This window comes from Microtus pennsylvanicus, chromosome 5, assembly GCF_037038515.1.
Source record: "Microtus pennsylvanicus isolate mMicPen1 chromosome 5, mMicPen1.hap1, whole genome shotgun sequence".
Lineage (NCBI taxonomy): Eukaryota > Metazoa > Chordata > Mammalia > Rodentia > Cricetidae > Microtus > Microtus pennsylvanicus.
Genome location: NC_134583.1, coordinates 112,690,801 through 112,710,211, shown reverse-complemented (window position 1 = coordinate 112,710,211; position 19,411 = coordinate 112,690,801). Strand labels below are relative to the sequence as shown.

At 44.4% G+C, this 19,411-nt stretch overlaps 1 long non-coding RNA gene across 1 annotated transcript; it reads right to left on the bottom strand.

The window, feature by feature from the left end:
• Nucleotides 1–14,448: 14,448 nt before the first annotated feature.
• Nucleotides 14,449–19,153, bottom strand: LOC142851178 (uncharacterized). Its single transcript, XR_012910750.1, has 3 exons — nucleotides 19,092–19,153; nucleotides 18,477–18,645; nucleotides 14,449–15,549 (listed from the first exon to the last, which is right to left on the bottom strand). It is a non-coding gene; the product is annotated as an uncharacterized LOC142851178 (long non-coding RNA).
• Nucleotides 19,154–19,411: the final 258 nt, after the last annotated feature.

Here is a 19,411-nt window from a genome sequence, read left to right as displayed (position 1 = left end):
AGAACTTTAAGGTCATCTTTGGATATGGAGAGAGTTTAAGGCTAGGAATCATCAGGCCTTGTTTCTAAGTGAATGGATGAGCATAGAGTAGTGTAAACTAATCAATTTCATCAACAATCACTCTGCAAATGATGTTTGTTGGGTACCTTTCCTCGCAATTAGAGTAACAACATTGAAAGGCAACATTCTAACTTGAAAGAGTCGTCATGGAAACAGAGCCATCCACATACAACAAAAATAATCACTTCGCAGACTTTTAAGTGAAGGCAAAGCCCTTGAGAAATAATTGAGACAAAGAAATTATCATCAAAGAAGCAGCATATGTTTGATGAGCCACGATGTTTGAGGATGGCCAGTTAATTGGATGGAAAGTTATAAATTTTTTAAACTCAGAAAACAATGCCTTTGAAATCTCTGACAGATGTTGTCAAGATTCCTATGAACAGATGTCTATAAAACACCAGAAACGACCTATTGAATAGTTCTCAATGGTACTGCGTGCTTTTTTCATCAACTTTATGTGAGCTAGAGTTGTCTGGAAACAGGGACCTCATTTGAAAAATGCCTCCATGCAGGTTGCCTATAGGCAAACATGTAGGGCATTCTCTTGATTAAAGACTGATGCGGGAGGATACAGTGTATTGCGGATTGTGCGGCCCCTAAGCAGATGGTCCTGGGGTGTATAGGAAAGCAAACTGAGTAAGCCAGGGTACAAGACACTAAGCAGTTACCTTCGTGGCCTCCGTTTCAGTTTCCGCCTCCGTTTCCTGACTTTCTCCATCATAAACGATTGTTTGGAAGTCTGAGATGAAATAAACCCTTCCATCCCCAAGTTGCTCTTAGTCATGGTCACTATAATGAAAGAAGAAACCTAAGATACTTGCCCTTTCCATGGGTTGTTATTTTACTGAATTCGCAGATCAATATGTTGACAGTAGACCTGTGGGCAACATGCATCTTTGCCACCCTTAAAGGGGAAATTTCACATAGGAAAGAATACGCTTCAACAAAATATTACAACTTACATATGTATAATATTATATAGTAACTATTAGGCACAAATTGCAAGGACCATGAAGCTAAACAAGGAAAATCTCGTTGAAGATGTCTGGGTCCTCATAGTATTCCAACTATAAAATAATTACAAAATTTCAACAATGAAATAGATGATGGTTTGGAGTTAGGTATTTACTTTGCCTATAACTGAGCCATTTCAACTATCCCGTTCAAAGACAGATAAGTCATTTAATAGTGATAGTCAATGACTTTTCCATACCACAGTTTATTTTATTCTAATGTTGATGTGTCAGTCAAGGCTCAGAAGGAACAGAACTGAATATATATTTCAAAGGGTATTTACTAGATTGACTTACATAGTGTGGGCTGAGTCATTCCACTGTGGCTCCCAGCACACTGGAGAGGTTGGATGTCTCGGTGGTCATCATCTGGCACAAAAGGCCCGGAAGCTTCCTGAGGACCTTCACACCACACTAGAAGACTGGAGTCAGCCAACAATGCCAGCATCAGCGACAGCCACAGAGTGGATACACTTATCAACAAGGAACTAAGGCAGGCTAGCCAAAGTATCACCCTTTTCCCTCACATCTCTTGATGTGGGCCTTTGCCAGAAAGCTCTTTCCCATTCCCAGACCTACTCAGAGCTATGTCTCTTAGTTGATGGTGGATCCAATTAGACATTGAAGGTGACCCATCACAACTGCAAAGACACTTAGTCAAGAAAGATTTAAATGACTTTCCATCGCAGCCTTTTAGATGTCATTATAATGAATAGAGAGGAGATGGGACCCCACCCTCACCTACACTCAGGCCTCAAAATAGTCTCATCCAGGAGTCATCAGACCAAGTGGTTTCCGCTGTCCTTTCTCACCCAGGAGTTCTGTACTAGCATTCCACTGATTCCTAATACCTTCAAAATCAATAGAAAATAATCAACAGAGGTCTAGTCTGGCATTTGCTCTGGGTTTGGTGTTGAAGGTCAAAGCAAGAACTTTCTGTCTTGTTCCACTTTCTCCAGGGTGGTTCCTTTTTCCACACTGACGTAGACTTGCTTTTCCTGGATTCTTCATTTTCGGCTTGCTTGAATAAATGACTTTCCAAACCACCTTGACCTCCTTCCATAGAAGTTTGGTTTTTCAGAATCTGCTGACTTTTGAGATTACAACTACCAGGTACCCTGTACCTTCTCCGTTTTAGTTATAGCCTCCATTCAAAACAGAGAGAGAGAGAGAGAGAGAGAGAGAGAGAGAGAGAGAGAGAGAGAGAGAGAGAGGAGAGAGAACAGGGAATGAATGTTAACCCTTAGAAACACATTTCAAGAACCATGACTTCTTCACGCCTTCAGTCTGTGTGAAGCTGAAGGAGAAATAAAGGGTCACATTATATCACATGGTGGCTCAGAAGAAAGACTTGGAGCCTTGTCATTGGGGACAGTCCTTGCTAAACCAGAATGTCTAGTCACTTTGACCTACAGCAAAGAAGTAAGGGGTAACCAGGACTGATGCTCGCTCCTGCAAGCTGCTGAACCAGCCTTGAAAGCAGCATAGCCACTCAGTAAGTGGAACTGCATTCAAGGCTGTGGACTAAAGAGGAATCTGGGAAGAGAGAACCAGGGGAGGGTTTTATTTGTTTCTTTATTTTTCCTTCTCCTCTTCCATTTTCCAGAAGGACCTGAGACCTGCTCAGCCAACTGGCAGAGTTCCTTGCAAATTTAGCAGAAACTTTTGTCCGAAGAAAAGGGAAACCACTGACTCTACCTCAGGAGCTGCTGCTCGCTGCTGGGAACCAGGCTAGTGGCAGCCTACTGGGTGAGGCCCTGTTTTCAGCCAGTGTGCCTACAGGTTGCATGGAAAAAATGACAGCATTCTAGTGGTCAAAAGAAAATCCCTTGTTAGCCACCAGGCAGCCTCCCATGAAAAGACAGGCTCACTTGCTATTCTAGGTATAAGAGATTAAGAATAAGAGAATAGCTTACATTTCTATGGCCCTGGGGTCATAAGCCCATCCCCCATGTTAAGCACTTTATAAATAAATAAGCATTTATAAATATTTAATAGTTTCAGTAACCTTAGGAATGGCTTCTATGAGAAGTCTAGTTTTTCACATAAAGGAGCAAGAGCATACAAGTATTAGAGTCAGCACAGCAGAACACAGAAATCATCATTGTTACTTAACAACAGACCCAAACATAGATTTCATTGTGTCAAATGTACTTACTTACTGAGGACTGTGCTGGGATTTGTTCTTCAAATAATATTGTCTCAGTGAGGGTTTCTATTGCTGTGATAAAAACACCATGACCAAAAGCAACTTGGAGGAGAAAGGTTTATGTATCAGCCTATGGTTCCACATCTCATCTGTTTATTGCTGTCAAGAGACACCGTGACCAAGGCTAATAAAAGAAAGCATTTAACTGGGGCTTGCTTAGAGTTTCAGAAGTTTAGTCTATTGTCATCATGTCAGGGAGCATGGCAGCATGCATAACCCTGGAAATGTAGCTGAGAGTTACACCCTGATCTGCAAGGGGAGCTGGGCCTGTCATGGGCTTATAACACCTTAAAGCTCACCCCCAGTGACACACCTCCTCCAAAAGACCCCGCCTACTCCAACAAGGTCATATCTCCTAACCCTCCTCAAATAAACACTATTATCTGGTGTTAAGCATTCAAAGGTATGAGCCTCTGGGGGCCATTTCTTAAAATTTCTTTTTATTTATTCTTTGTGTCTTTCACATTATGTCTCCCAATCTCACCCATCTTCCTCCCACTCACCCCCAATAAAACAAAATAACATTTAAGAGAAGAAAGATAAAAGAAAGGGAGAATCTTGTCACAGAAGCTTCAGTGTGACACAGTGAGTCACAGAGTAAACCCCTTTATCCAAACATCTTGACATGCAGGCTTTCATTCCAAAGAATCATGGGTCTGACTCATGGTCCTTGGTTCATGCTACACCATGGTCGCTGGGTCCTCACTGGGACTTTTCCTAGACACTCCATTGCTGCCTTCTGTCATGGAGATCTTGCAGCCCTAGGTCTGTAGAACCGACACCACCCTCTGCCCTCCCACCCCACCTCTGAGGCCCCTATGTCCCAGGAGATCACTGAAGGGGTGGATGTTGGAGAGGGCCAACACATAACCCTGATTATGCCTGGATATTTGCAGGGTTGGTCAGTACGGCAGCTATCCCCTGTCTTCACCACCAGGGTGAACTCTCCAGCATTGCCCTGGCTAGTTCATCACTTGCAGCAATGAGCAAGGGGGAGTGAATGGAGGACATTCTTATTCAAACCCCCACACCATCCATCAGCATGAAAGTCAGGGCAATAACTCAAGTTGGGCAGGAATGTGAAGACAGGAACTGATACAGAAGCTACAGACAAGTGCCGCTTACCCTTCATGGCTTGCGCAACCTCCTTTCTTACATATCCCCAGGACCATACACCCAGGGGTGGCACTACCCATACTTCTCTGGGCTCCCACATGCACCACAGACTTGCCCACAGGCCAGTCTCAGTTGAGGTTCCCTCTTCTAAAAGCTAGTGTCAAGCTGATGTAACACTGGCCAGGACAAATCTTCTTTAGCGTTGTAATAAATAACTTAAGAAACAAATTCTGTAATGTTTGCCAAGAACAGAAAAAGGTTCTAGACAGTGAAATTCTTAGCAAAATGATAAAGCTAAACATCTGGCCTTGCATTTAAGACTCTTGAGAAACCCAATTGAATGCTTGCTTTCTGAGCTAAGCGGACTTTGGGTTGGAATCCTGTCACTATTTAGAGGTATTAATAGGGCAAATAGTTCTTGCCTCTGTGCCTCTATTTCTTGACTCTTGAGTTGAAAACCCTAAGAGAGACTGCTTTATAGGTTGAAAAGATTACATGATATTAAGCAATATGCCTATACGTGACAGGTAACAGACACATGCCAGTCAACAGGAGTGGTAGTGATACTGGCAGTAAGGGGTCACAGTGGCAATGGTGGCAGTGATAATGACAGTGGTGACAGAGATGGAAATGATGTTCATCATGGGTACTGATGGTGGGAGTGATAGAATGATCATTGCTTTTATTCCAATAGAAATGCTCCCTCCCAGACTTAAGTGTTTGGAGTCTTGGTTCCAGCTGATGCAACCATTTGGATGGTTCTGGACACTTTAGTAGGTAAGACCTAGTTGGAGGAATTGCTCCCTGGGGTGTGGTTCTCTTTCTCTTATCCCTTTTGTGTCACTGATTCTGTTTCCTGTCTACCATGAGATGTTCCTCTACCCTTCTTTCCTACACTAAGATGTTCTTCTGAAACACATGGAGGTAAGACACTGTGACCCAGGCTGAAATAAATCCTTCCCCCCAATGAGCAGTTTTTATAAGGTACTTTGGCCACAATGATGAAAGTTTAGCAGAATCATAGCAACTGTAGTGAAGGTGATGGTAGTGGTGGTCAAAATAATGGTGCTGGTGACATACTCTCCTCCATGATGTGATACATGTCCGAGTACTCTTGCTACAAAACCCTCTTCTTGACAGAGCCCCACCCACATTTCCACCCAAATCTAAGATCTCTTTTATGAACACTGTCTGGCTTTCTACACGAAGCTGATGGCTGCAAATCCTGAACCTCTCTGTTTCCTACACAAATACCCAACATCATAGCTGCAATTCTGTCTTGTGTTTCTGTATTTGTGTTTCTAACACTCCTTCTAGATTTCCAGCTCCTAGAAAGCAGGAAGCTTGTATCTTATCTTTGCACCTCTGGTACCTAGTGCAACATCAACACAGACACCGAACAAATATTTAGAGACTGTGGTCCAAGGAAGATTGAATAATAAACAGTGCATGATACAACCAGCTTATAAAAATGCAATACACATAAAATCATTGCTTGCGAATTTTAAGAAAAATTTAGAACTATAGAACACCATGTATATGATAGAACTGTATGATTTCAACACATTCACAAAATAATGGGACATTGAGCCTGAGTCCCACGGCCTGCATAAAGAATCTCCAGGACAGTCAGATCAAAGACTGCTTTCCTTGTTAATGAATGTATGAAACCAAGTGCTAATTCAAGTTGAGAACTAGAAATGAGCCTCCAAAACTTGAAAGATAGTCTATGGTCATTGACCTAAGTTCTTTCCTAATTTTCATCTACTACAACAAATGATGGAGGTCATTCACTCATGGGCTACAGACCGAGATATGAGCACACAGGCAAAAACAAAAACAAAAACAAAAAAACAGTTTTTACCCTAAGGTAGCTCAGATTCTGGTGGTGGAAGGATAGAGGTCAGCAACGGGTCAGAAAGTGTTGTCAGAATACGTAGGGGTAGAAAGGCATCTCATTCTTTTACTCCCAACGTATTGCAGAGGGACAGTTCTGCCAAAGAGTAGGTAATAAACTACAGAAAGAACAGAATTGTGAGCTGGGGATGCAGCATAGACATGAAGCACTTTCCTGACATGCTTGATGGCCCAGCTTCAGTCCTCAGTATGGAAAGAGGGGTGGGGAGTAAAGAAAGAAAAGAAAAAGCGGGGGAGAACAAACTTATGAAACAATACATAGACCAGGCTCAAATTTTTCATAATTATTAGTTAACAAAAATTGTCGATCACTCTAATCGTTAGCAAACACACTGTCAATTTCGGTACATCTGGAATGGCCACTGTGGACAGGCCTGCCATGGTCCACAAGCTATGCCCTGAGACTACTACCACATAATACAGAAAGTTAGCTTTTCTAAGAGAGGTGACGATAGAAAACTAGGACAAGGTGATTGTAGAGGAACGAGTTACTTAGGAGCCAAACCTACTTGGTTGGTATGTTTTCTCCATACCTATCCCTTGATAAAAATACCATTTTTCTCTTCCTCCGCCGTCGTTCACTTTCTCAGAAATATGCCCCATATCTGCGTCCTCTTCTTGATGCCAGAATCATTTCCTAGCCTAGAAGTGAGAAGTTTCTGCAGTTGGCTGACTTCTGTCATCATATTTACATCCTGCAGTAGGGGCTAGCTTGTCATCTCTTCCCCCATTAGACCTTGAGCGTCACCACCCTCCCCTTAACAGCTCCCACAACACCTATGAAGAACTACAGTCAGGGTATGTCCTTAGTAATTGCTTGCCAAACCGGTGAAAAATGAAGTAATGAATGAACAAATGAACCAGCTTCTACTCAGTGTCCCCTGCAACAGATTGTTGAGATGTACTATTGTTTTAATTTATTTGCTATCAAAGGTTAGTGCTTGCCTTAAATTCAAGCTGCTGGAATCATTTAATCTCTCTGTATTTGGTCCACATGTGAAATTTCAACCAACATCAAATGAAAGTTTGATTAAACAGACCAAGAACAGCATGTGGAATGACTGTCAGTTCCCCCGAGGCAAGATGTGGATCTGGAGACCAGAAGATGCCATACTCACAGAGCTGAGAGCTCCCAAAAGGAGCCTATGCCTTGCCTTTGCCCAAAGAAAAACAAGGTGCCCCTCACACCCCCTCAAAAACCAACAGCTAAGTTCAGAGAGCCATCAAGCCTTCCCTTTGTGTCTGTTCCTTGTGTCTGAGCCCCCATTCTCTCGGCATTACTAGGATGATTCCTCATCTTGAGGGATACGGCAATGGAGGTTCTAGTGCTAATGTAAAACTATTTACAAGCTGAGAAGGCAAAAAAGACAGAGCAGTTTCCCTTTCTGAGCTTATTCTAGCTTCTCAGAAGCCCTTGTTGCCCTTGAAGCTAGTTTCCTGGAGTAGGGAAGGTTCCTGGGATTCTGTAAGCAGCCACAGTTATCAGGCTAGCCATCAGAAGGCTCCTGGTATTGCCCCAGCTCGGATTCCTTCCAAACCATGTCTGCACCACCTGTGACTCTTCAGTCCACATACTTGCCAGAAGACCGTCCCAAGCCTGGGGGAATGTAGAGAGTTGCCATTCCACAAAGAGCCACCAGCCAACTTTGGCTGAAGAAGGGCAACCTTGTACATTGCAAAGGAGTTGGGGCTTCCAGCTAAGGGCATTTAGCCAGCCCTATTACGCAAATCTGGGATTTGTGCCCAGAGAACCTGCCCCAACTTGCTCAGGAGAGAGCAAGTCCAAGGGAAGATAGGAAAGGTTCTCATTCCCCACCTCTTTCCAGCTCCAGTCTGCTCCAGCTAGCTCCAGCTAGCTCCAGCCAGCTCCAGCCAGCTCCAACCAGCTCCAGCCAGGTCCAGCCAGTTCCAGACATCTTTGAAGTTCTGAGCTCAGGAGGCACTACCAGTACAAGTTTGGGGATGTTTGTTTGTTTGTCTGTTTGTTTGTTTTGAGTTGTTCTGTTTTTCAGTAAGCCTTTACAACTCAGGGTCTTTCTTGGGCTCGAGAAGGCTCAGGCTTTGGAAAGCAATAAAGTCCAGTTCACATCCTGACTGTGCACTGGGTTTATAAGCCAAAGGAAGTTACTCGACTTCTCTGAACCTTTGTGTTCCTATCTGAAATTTTTAATAAACCTAACCCAGAGAATCAAAACCTCAGGGCTATTGAAATTTTAGACTAGATATTAGTTTAGGGTAGTTGGTGCCCACTAGACACCAGTAGAACTCTCACGCACCCACTTGTGACAGCTAAAACTGATTTCAGACATCAGTAATTATCCCCCAAGGGAGGGGACTAAATTACACCCAGCTGAGAATCAGCTACCTAACCTAATCCTGTAGGCTCATGTTGTGCACGTATTATTGCAATCCGGGGTCTGGTTCCTATGAGCAAATGCACTTGAGGACTCTTAACTGGCATTGTATATTCTCTCTCCGTGTCCTCTCTACCCCTTCAGCTCTCATCTAAATACACTGGTGGCCACTTTCAGGAGCATCCAGGACTCTCCACATAACAACACAGTGAGTCTGAGCACAAAACAAGACAAAGGTTTATCCCTCAGAAATAGACCCGAGAGACGACAATAAGCCAGCTTCGTTGTCTCTTAGACAAGCCTGGGTGTATCCCACACTCTTCTCAGGAGTCTCCAGGGAGATCAGATTCTAGGAATCCCTGTCTCACTGTCTACTCCCCAACAGATATTCCCAAACTTGTCTTACAACTTCCTCTGTCCTTCCTTCATAGTTTTTAAAATAATAAACTAAGAAATAAAAATCATACCTTTTATTTCTATAGATGCCTTCCTTTACTCTTTCATCAGACTTAACATTTCTTAGCTGAGTTGTGGGGTTTCACAACTTTCTAAATTCTTACAATAAGTTAAAACAACTGCTCTGTTCTGAGGACTACTAAAATAAAGGTCTCCAGAGAGGTAGGTGAGAGTCAATGATTCTTACTTCTCAGCTGGACTCGTACCTCATCTACCCACTTTCCACCTTCACTCAAAAACACACACACACAGACACATGCACGTATGCACGTACACATCAGTTGCTGACTTATAGGAATGAAGATAATATGTCAGCCTTTTTGAAGCATTATTGCAGAGAAAAAAAAAAACAAGGTCTTTGTGAACAGGCTTTTTTTTCTGAATCCCTAAAATGAGCTGGACAATGAGAGGACATTCAAAATCATGACATGGTTCCCTACCGCAAGCTCTACACGCTCAGATTAATTACCAAACCCAAGATTACAGAAGAGTAGCAGATGCAGATAAGGCTACTTCCACTCAGAGGAATCCCAGAGACCACATGGAGGAAGTCAGGCTTGAGCAATCTGAATTTAGGACCTACTAGCATCAGCGACACCCAGATGCAGATAAAAAGAAGCACGGGTACTAAAGAGCACAGCATTTGGGGAAGCCACAGGTAGTGTAGGATGGCTCGAATACAGGTTAAATGGATGTCTTTGGGAATCAGGAGGGCTGGCTAAGTGGTGGGAGAGGAGGGCGTAGAGGAAAACTGGCTGAGCAGGAAGCATCTGCCTTCTGTCTCATTTTAGAGAAGTTGAGGTACATCCTTGACTGACAATGTGGGGAGGCATCTGAGTTACTCATCTTTCTGTTTCAGTGATGACTGGAGACAAAGGGTCTTATCTGGCTCATGGTTTTGGAGCTTTTAGTTCATGGTTGCTTGGCCAAGTGGGATGCTGGAGCAGTGTGAAGCACTGGAGAGATGCTCACCTCACAGCAACCAGGAAGCAAAGAGAAGCAGAATAAGATGAGACATGGTCCCTTCAAAGACCACCCTTAATGAACTAACTTCCTTTAGAACCCACTTTTTGAAGGTTCCATTTCCTCCTCAACAGGTCATTAACACATAAACTCAGTGAGACATTTAAGATCTAAACCATAACCATTCTCTAAAGCTCTCTTAAGAATAAAAGTAATGTTCACTTAATAATTTAACAAAAACTACCAGGTTCTAGTGCATGGAATCTGTGGTCTTAGGTCCGAAAGTCATAGTAAGAGAGAAACCAGTTGGTTGATGTCAGACATGATCTGGTGTACTCTTTGGAAGAGAGCTATATGACAACAGAGAGAGAGAGAGAGAGAGAGAGAGAGAGAGAGAGAGAGAGAGAGAGAGAGAGAATAATCCTTACATTGACTCAACTGTGCAACCATCTAGTTGCACAGCCAGCTCATGCATCAGAAGCAGCCTGTTTGACCCTGGAAAATAAGGTAGGAAGGCCCTCTGAGACAAAGCATCTTGACAGATGCCAAATGTGATGTCTGAAAACCTATAGATACTCACACAATACTACCTGTCTTGTATCTGGCAGGAAGGAGGCACGACTTGTAATCTAACTCATGGAGTCTCTCACTGAGAATCAGCCAAAAATGTCTTCTTAACAAAGAAGATAAATAGGTCTTTCACCAGGACCACCTGTAACTGTCACTCAAATTTCCCAATCCTTGAATAACCTGTTAATATTGGTCTATTTAACAAGCAGACCCATTCTACAACTGCATCATTAGCCCAATTCTCCTTCAGTCATTACATCATCTACATCCCACACTGAAACCTGGAAGGATATGAATGCTGTCTTTTTCCTTCTGGCTTAGAAGATGTTTTCTCCTTGCCAACCCATGATAATATAAGCTATGACTTAAGGAGGGCAATCTAACATCCCAGAGGATTCCCTCCAACTGAACAGGTGATTGCTTGTGATGAGGTTCTGGGAGTTGCTTCTTTGGAAACTGCTTTGGGATAACGCTCTTATGTACTGTAAAGATTTGTCACTCATATTGGTTTAATAAAATGCTGATTGGCCAGTAGCCAGGCAGGAAGTAAAAGTGGGGCAACCAGAGTAAGAGAATTCTGGGAAGAGAAAAGGCAGAGAGTCAGTCACCAGCCAGACGTAGAAGAAGCAAAACAGAATGCCTCACTGAGAAAAGGTACCAAGCCACATGACTAAACATAGACAAGAATTATGGGTTAATTTAAATTGTAAGAGCAAGTTAATAATAAGCCTGAGCTAATAAGCCAAAACAGTTTATAATTAATATAAATCTCTATGTGATTCTTTGGGATTAAATGGTTGCTGGAGTAGATGAGACAGAAACTTCCATCTACAGGATACCCTGATAGATAGAGAGCTAAGACTCCCTTAAGAAAAAAATTGTACAACCACCAAAGCCCAGTCTGAAAGGAATTTCCAAGGACCAAGACACTCACCCCCTTACTTGGCAGTTCAGCCTCTCTTTAGAGGTCAGAGAAGACAATGTGGAGTTAGGAATCAATGTCTAGCATCCACACTGGGCATGCTCCATTGTACCTCACAAGATCTTACCACCCATGGCCATTGATAAATTGTCTACTTTTTGAACAAGATTTCCTGTCAGTGGTGGCCCTGGGTATTGATGGCATGTGTTGGTCAACAGTATGAAGAATCTAAAAGAATGGATGCCCTTTTCTATGCATGCACCATGCCTTCTGATGCTACTTCCCTTCCTGTCAACCCATGTGGAACTTACCGGAACACTCAAAATGCTATTTCCCAAAGTTTTATAGACTACAATGAAATAATTAGGAACAAAACTAGAAGCTAATTTCTGGTTTTCCTGACTTTACTCACAACAGACTTCCTACCCTCTTAAAGTCTCTTGTGCTCTAATATTCCAGCAGAGAAATCTCAACGAAGAAATGTTGGGTTTCAACATTCAAGCTTTAAATTATGCTAATGCCACTATATCACATAACATCCCATGCCACCATTTATCAGTAGGCAAGACAGTGTCCTTCAGCTCAAACATTCGTAGCAACAATGCTCATGCTAAACATGAACACAAAATAACTCAGTTCCAATAAATGATTCAGGGCTCTACATATGTACTATCCCTTGCAGGGCTGCACAGAAAGATTTTCTCTTGAAAGACCCATTAAAGAAAGGGTCTTTCTCTCTAATGCACAATAGTGATGAGGGTGTTTAAATGTCATATTGGTTTTGACAGTATCTCAGAGGAGATCATTAATATCATTAATGCCATAAAGACCTTTCAAAATGGTTTCTCTTAATGGGTCAAATGGTACCAAGGAGGGAAAAAAAAGCACAGCTATGACTTTCATGGTAAAAATTTAAATTTTGACATGAACACACAGGGTAGGAAAGCCAAAAGAAAAGCAGTATGCCTGCTTCAGTGATGGTAGTTCCTCTGCCTCCAAGTGTTCAGGGACTCCCTCTTGCCCCAGAGTCCTTAACAAGGTCATTAGGCTTTTCTTTCCCAGGGTTGGATATTACCAGCCCTCACCTACTCTCTGATTGCTTTGGTCTGACTGTTTAGTGATCTTAAACACTGCCTAGCCATGTCGCCTTCAGCAGTAAACTAAGATATCACTTCTTCCCGAAGCATCCCCAGTCTTCCCCACAAGGCTCCCTAGCCCATTATCCCATGCTGCTTCACAAAAGCCTATGAACTTTCCAGTTGTCCCAAGAAGATGTGTATGTCTTCTCAATAGTGGTCTTGGCCACTTATCTAATGTTTTGTCCCAGAGCCTTGTATAGGACCTGGCATGTGGAGGGGCCAGGGACGTGCTCTGGGTGGATGACTAGCTAAAAGCATGATGATTGACGGGTGACTGAAAGACGGCCTCTGGATACTCATCCTTGCTACCGGCTTCCCTCTGCCCTGTCAGTGAGTGACTGTGTCTCTACGCGTCTCCACAATACGAGGGACCAGAAACCAGGAGGAAAGAGAAGCAGGAGAGCCTGTGACCTTCAGGTTGATCTCTTTTTCAAATTCATTGTCAATTCTGCCGAGGGTTTGAAGCATGAGGGAAGGGGATGTCAACTCTAAACACAGGGTTCACCTACCACAAATTCCCCCCGCTTAAAGGCCTTTCTTCTATTCAGAGTTGAGGAGTGGTCACCACAAAGTGTCTTTTGTGGCACTTCCACAAAAAGAAACGCCGTGCCCTGTAGTTATTGTCCCCAGCGGTCTCCCCACATCTGCTCTCCCTAACTAACAACTGATATGCTTTGTGCCTCTCTCTGATCCCTTATTCTGGATCTGTTTTTATAAAGGAAATCATCTAACACGATCATTGGCATCTCACTTTCACTCAACATAATACTTCACCCATACTGTCGCCTGCGTTAGTACTTCATTCTTATTTATGACTGGATAATGTTCCATGTATATAGCCATGCAAATATTCCATATTTTGCTTAGCCGTGTATCAGTCACGAACAATGGTGCTTTTAATATTCATAAAGAAATTTTGTATGGCCATAATGCTTTCATTTATCCCATGTAGAAGCCCAGGTGTGTAAGTGCTCCCTCCGTACAGTAACTCTGTTTAACCCTCTGCAGAACTGCAAAGCTATGCTTCCTCCAGTAGCGCATGCTTGCTGACACTACTGTCCTGACCATTTAATTATCGCCTCCTAGTCACTACAAAATGGTAGTAAGGTTTTGATTAGCACTTCCTCATAGCTGATGGCTCTAATGCTCTAATGGAGTCAATGTAGTTATTGGCTATGTATATTTCAATATGTTTTAAACTTATAAAAATGTTTGTAATGTAAAATAATTTATTTCTAGTACATACAAAGCGTTTATATCACTCTCAGGTTATGGTAATAAACATGAAACACAAAATATACCAGAAAAACACCCTCGTGACTATAAGGGACTAAAGAAATAGTGGGCCAGGAACCAGAGACGTGGCTCAGTGGATAAGCGCTTTCCATGCAAGTGTGAGGACCGGAGTGTGCATCATAAGAGCCCACATAAAAACTGTGTGAGTGTGGCAGCCGCCTGTAGGCCAACACTGGGGAGATAGAGACAGGAGGACACCCCTACCCCTACCCCACCCCTCACTTCCCACCAGAGCAAGCTGCTGAGCTAGACTAGCTGGAACCAGCAAGCTCCAGAGAGACCTTTGCCTCAGAAAATAAAGTGGAGAATAATTCCCAACACACACACACACACACACACACACACACACACACACACACACACACACAATGGACTGTCTTTTGGGGATAAATATGAACTTTGATCCCAGAATCATGTGACAAAACTTTTTATTCCTCTCTCTGAGCAAGTCGCTCAGCCTCCACCGAGTCCTGGCTTCCACATCTATAAAATGGAGCATTATGAATCCCTGAATCTTAGAGGTAATTCGGAGAGCAAAGTGTTCACACAAAGCACAGGGCATGGTCACCAACACACAGTAAGCGCTCAGTAAGTTTTGGCCTATGAAACCAGGCATTGAACCGAATCCCTTTTAAATTGTAGGACGGCTAGGAGGTTTTTATTATGCAAATACAAAGTATGACTTTCAAAGAAGAAATCATTTGCTTCCCAAACTGAATAAACCACGAAACCCTTGTCACAGGTCGCCTGACAGGACAAGCAATCCAGCCAACTGCTTTAGAGCATGCTCACCTATCTACTTCCCTTCCCTCCCCTACATGCTGGAGGGTTGAAGTTCTGTTCCCCAGACTCCACCACTCGACCACAAATCCAAATGGGGAACTTGAGTGCTTGTGTTCCCCCACTTCTTCAGAAAGAGTTTTCCATGAAGCTGTCGTGTCGGGAATAGGTAAAGAAAGCCTGTGTTCTTCCCACCACACTCTGCCTATTCATCCCATCAAGGACCGCTCTGGCCCTCCAAACCCACCCTTACATTGTTACAGGGGAGAAGAAAGAGCCCTCATCACTGATGTTCTCGCAAGTTACCAAATATCCAAGTGGTATGTGTTGTGTTAGAGCCTCCTGCATTGGGAGGGAACCTTCATAACAATCCTGCGAGGTTACTTTATAGTTCAGAACCCCTGGGGACTTACGAAGAAAGTGAACCATCTTTCCATTGCTGGTACAAAGAGGGGACAGGGCACAGATCCAAAATTCATCAGTCTTCTGCAATTACAGCCAGCCAGTTCCTTCTCGGAGCTGGGGGTGTGCCAGCTGCTGCGTGGCCAACACTCCGGGAGTTAGACTGAGCAAAATGGTGCAGGTAGAGGTGGAGGAAAAACTTTGGGGAGAAACCTTACAGGCCATGTACCCCGCCCCCACATCGCTGCCCTGTAGAGTAACTGCAGAAAGAAGGATCCTTCCATGTCCAAGGGCAGAGCCGCTCACTCAGCCCAGCCAAACGCCAGCACGATTGTTTCAGAGAAGTCTCCTGGAAAACAACAACTCCAAACATGAGACTGGGAAGTCCTCCCTGAAACAGTTTTCCAGCCCGCACCAAACAAAAACTGGCCTAGGGACATTCCAGGTGATGGAGACATCACCAGGACCATACCGAGGTGACCTGGGAGCTTCTCTTTACCCCTCCTACCTCCACGTGGCAAATGAGAGAAGGAGAATGAGAAACAGAAGGGGGCTCAAGGCTCCATTAGGTGCAGCTGATTCCCTAGATGTAATAACGATCAGAGGCTGGCCGGAAGAAAGCTGTCTGTCCGTTAGGATTGGTGTGGTTCCAACGTCTACGGTTCCTAAGCTAGCTGAGAACATATTTTTAGTTCTAATAGCAAAACATGTCAGAATTTGTTTTGGCAAAGCTCACAGAATGGTCCAGGTCTGATCAGTTACTATGAGGACCCAGCGGCTTTGTCCCGTGGGCAGGCATGCCCTTCAGTCCCTAGCCATAATGGAAAGGGAGGTGCCCACTTTCTTCTCCTTTCAAACTTCAAAATGCTCCTCTCTACATCCTGAAATCTGATGGTCTTCTTTGGAACCCCAACCCAAAAGACCTAGAAAATGTCCAAATTTTATTTGTCTGCCGTAACCTTGTTAAATAAGACTTCTGGTATTACAGAGAGTAAAAATTTTTTAATTTCATATATGTATGCCATATTTACATCATTTCCCCCTCCTCCCTCCAACCCATCCTGTGTCTTCCTCCCCCACAGCGTGTATGTGTGTCCAAGTGTATTGTACGCATGTGTACATGTGTGCATACATGTGTGTATGTGTGTAAATTTAGGTAAACATAAAAAGAGTGTGATTCACTCTGACTTTTCAGATACAATTAGTGTTATTTAGCCTCCTCCTTTCCTTCTTCTATCTCTGTATTGCCCTTTCTCCCACTGCCCAGTTACAGCCTCTTCCTCCATTTTCCCCATCCTTCCTTTTAAAATATCAATAAAAATTAGTAAGCAATTTAAAAGAGGAGGCCAGTTTGGATTGGCTGTCCCACTTCCGGCCTGATGGTGAAGTGGTCAGCAGTTAAGAACAGCAGCTCTGAGGCAGGACAAGCTGGACTCAGCTCTCCACTTCCTCCTCCTCCTCTGTGTGATGGTGAACCACCTACTTTGCTCTTTCCTACCTTTAATATGAGGAAAATGCAGCTATTCATGTGCCCAACGGGAGAACTAAATGAGATAATGTGCGTTAATGCAGCTAGTGTGTCAGTGATTCATATTAGGTAATGATTGGTATTGTATGTCATAGGCGGGCAGCAGGCTTGCAGAAACGCATGCACTTTCATTCGGGAAAGCTGGTCTGCCACTTGGGGTAGTCAGTTCCCATCTCTGGGCCTCCAGCTTCCTCGTCCACAGATTAGAGGTGATCAGCCATCTGAGAACTGCTTGAGGCTTCAGGGAGCTACTGCATGAGACACATGTTTGCAAACTGTTACATGATATCCGATGTAATCTAATATGATTATCCTCCAGCTGACCCAAGCCTCTGGAGATGCTGGACAGAGCTGTTGACAGGACTTGACAGTCTGGGTAATGGATGAAAACCTAAAACCACGCTTAGGGCCTTCCAATGCAAAGCAAAAACAAGTCAGAAGCATAGAAAGTGAACTCAGAAGACTATGAGACCAGTGTCTGAGCAATCGCTATGAAGGAATTACCTGGCTGATTCTGCTTATTGGCTTGGCACCCTTCAAACAAACTGGTTGTATTTTTTTATTTTCAGTTGACATTCAGTAACACTAGCTCCCTCTGTCCTAAACTCTATAATGGTTTTGTCCCTATTCAAGTAAGCATAAGTATTCTGCCTTAAATACGGTTTGTCTCTGCAAAAACCCCATGCTGAGATAAAATGCCAATGCCACAGTACTGAGTGATATGGAGGCCTTTAAGAGACGGCTGGTGTCACAGGGCCTCTGCCCTCTTGAACGGATGAATGTAGCTCCCACAGAGTGAGCTATACGCTGGAGATGTGAGTTACATAGCGTGTTTCCCAGGCTCTCCCTAACTTCCTCTCGCTGTGTAATCTCTCTGGCTAATTGCCCTTCCTCCCACCTAAGGCCATCACCAGAAGCCAAGTGAAGCCAGAGGACTCCCAGACAATGAACATCTTTCCTTCACAAATGATCCCACCTCAGCTTGGCTGCTAAAACGGCGGCTCTCAACGTGTGAGCCGAGGCCCCTTTGGGTCGAACAACCTTTTCAGAAAGGTCATCTAAAACCATCAGAAAACACAGATACTTGCATTACAATGTATAACAGGATCACAATTATAGTTATGATGTGGCAACAAAAATAATTTTATGGTTTGGAGGTTCACAGCACTAGGAAGGCTAAGAACCGCTGTGCTAAAGCAACAGAAAACCGACTGAGACCTGAAAAGAGGCCCAACGGGGCTGAAGAGTTATATCCTAAGGTATTCATTCACCTTGGGCTCGCCAAGCCTGGCTTGAGGCTTCAGCTCATAAAGGCAGCCAGAGATCTGACCACTTGGCTCATATCATGGAATTCATCCACCTGGTGGGGCCTCTCCTCTGAAGACCTCTGCAGTCTGAGCATTCTTCAAGGAAAAGAGAACCGAGAATCCACCCATAATTCTTCCTTCTTGGACTCTCATGACCTAGGGCATGTTAAAGTGCTTTCATTGACAGCCTCTTACTTCATGAAAGAGTCAGAATTTATGAAACAGGAAGGGGGAATGGGTGTTGAAGAAACACGAAATGAAGGAGGAGGAGACCGTGCTCTCCCTGACCCTGCCCAGCTCTCAGGTGCTGGAAAAGGAAGGGTGTGTTCAAGGTTGCGCCAGAGCGGCTCTGGAAAGGAAGCTGTTTGGGGAAGCAGTGGACTGCAATGCTCAGTAGAGTTGCCAGGGCCTAACAAGGTGGCCCGTGTCAGCGAGACTCACCTCAGCTAACCTTAGGTGAACGGCTCTTCATGTGCACCTTTAGTGTGAGGAAGGGTCTAGGGCCACATGCTGCAGCCCAAGAAAAAAGGGTCCCAGGCACAGTGGAGGAAGAGACGGAGTTGATGCTCATGCTCCACCATGCTCTGGCCTTCACCCTGTTTCCTCTTAGCTGTGGTTAAAGAGAAAACACCACATTAAACTAGGCCTCCTCACACAGAGTCCTACCTTGTGATTCAGCCAGTCTGCCTGCAGCTGAGAAGACACAGGCCTGAGCTTTTGCTCCAACTCAGTTGCTCTCCCTCCTCAAACTGCTCCCTGCCCCTTTGCCCCCTGTCTGTGTCCTCCTTTCTGGTTTTGTCCTCGGTCACCTCTTTCTCCATCCATGCCTCCCATAGCCCCTTATTCAGATGCCCAACTTCCCTGCCTCCTTCCGTGGACCTCGCTATCTCTGGCCCAGTTCTCCTCTCTGCTTCTCTCATTCTGGCTCCCTTCCCTCTCCCTTCCTCCTTTCTTCTCCTCCTCCCAGGTCCCTGCCTGCCCCCCACTTCCCTTCCTCCTCACTTCCTCCTCACTCTCTTCCTCCTCCCGACTTCCTTCTTCCTCCCTGTGCCCCACCTCCCTGCCCCCTTGGGTTCGTTAGGTTTCTGTCGACTTGACAGGAGCCAGGGTCATCTGGGATGAGGAAGCTTCAAGTGAAAAACCGCCTCCATCATACTGGGCTGCAGGCGAGTCCGTGGGTCATTCACCTGATTAATGATTGATGTGAGAGGGCCCTGTTCACTGAGGGTGGTGCCGCCCCTGGATGAGTGATCCTGGGTTGCATAAGAGAGAGAACTTAGCAATGGGGAGCAAGACAGTAAGCAGCAGTCCTCCATGGTTGCTCCCTCTGCTCCCGAGTTCCTACTGACTTCCCTCAGTGACGGACTGTGTTCGGG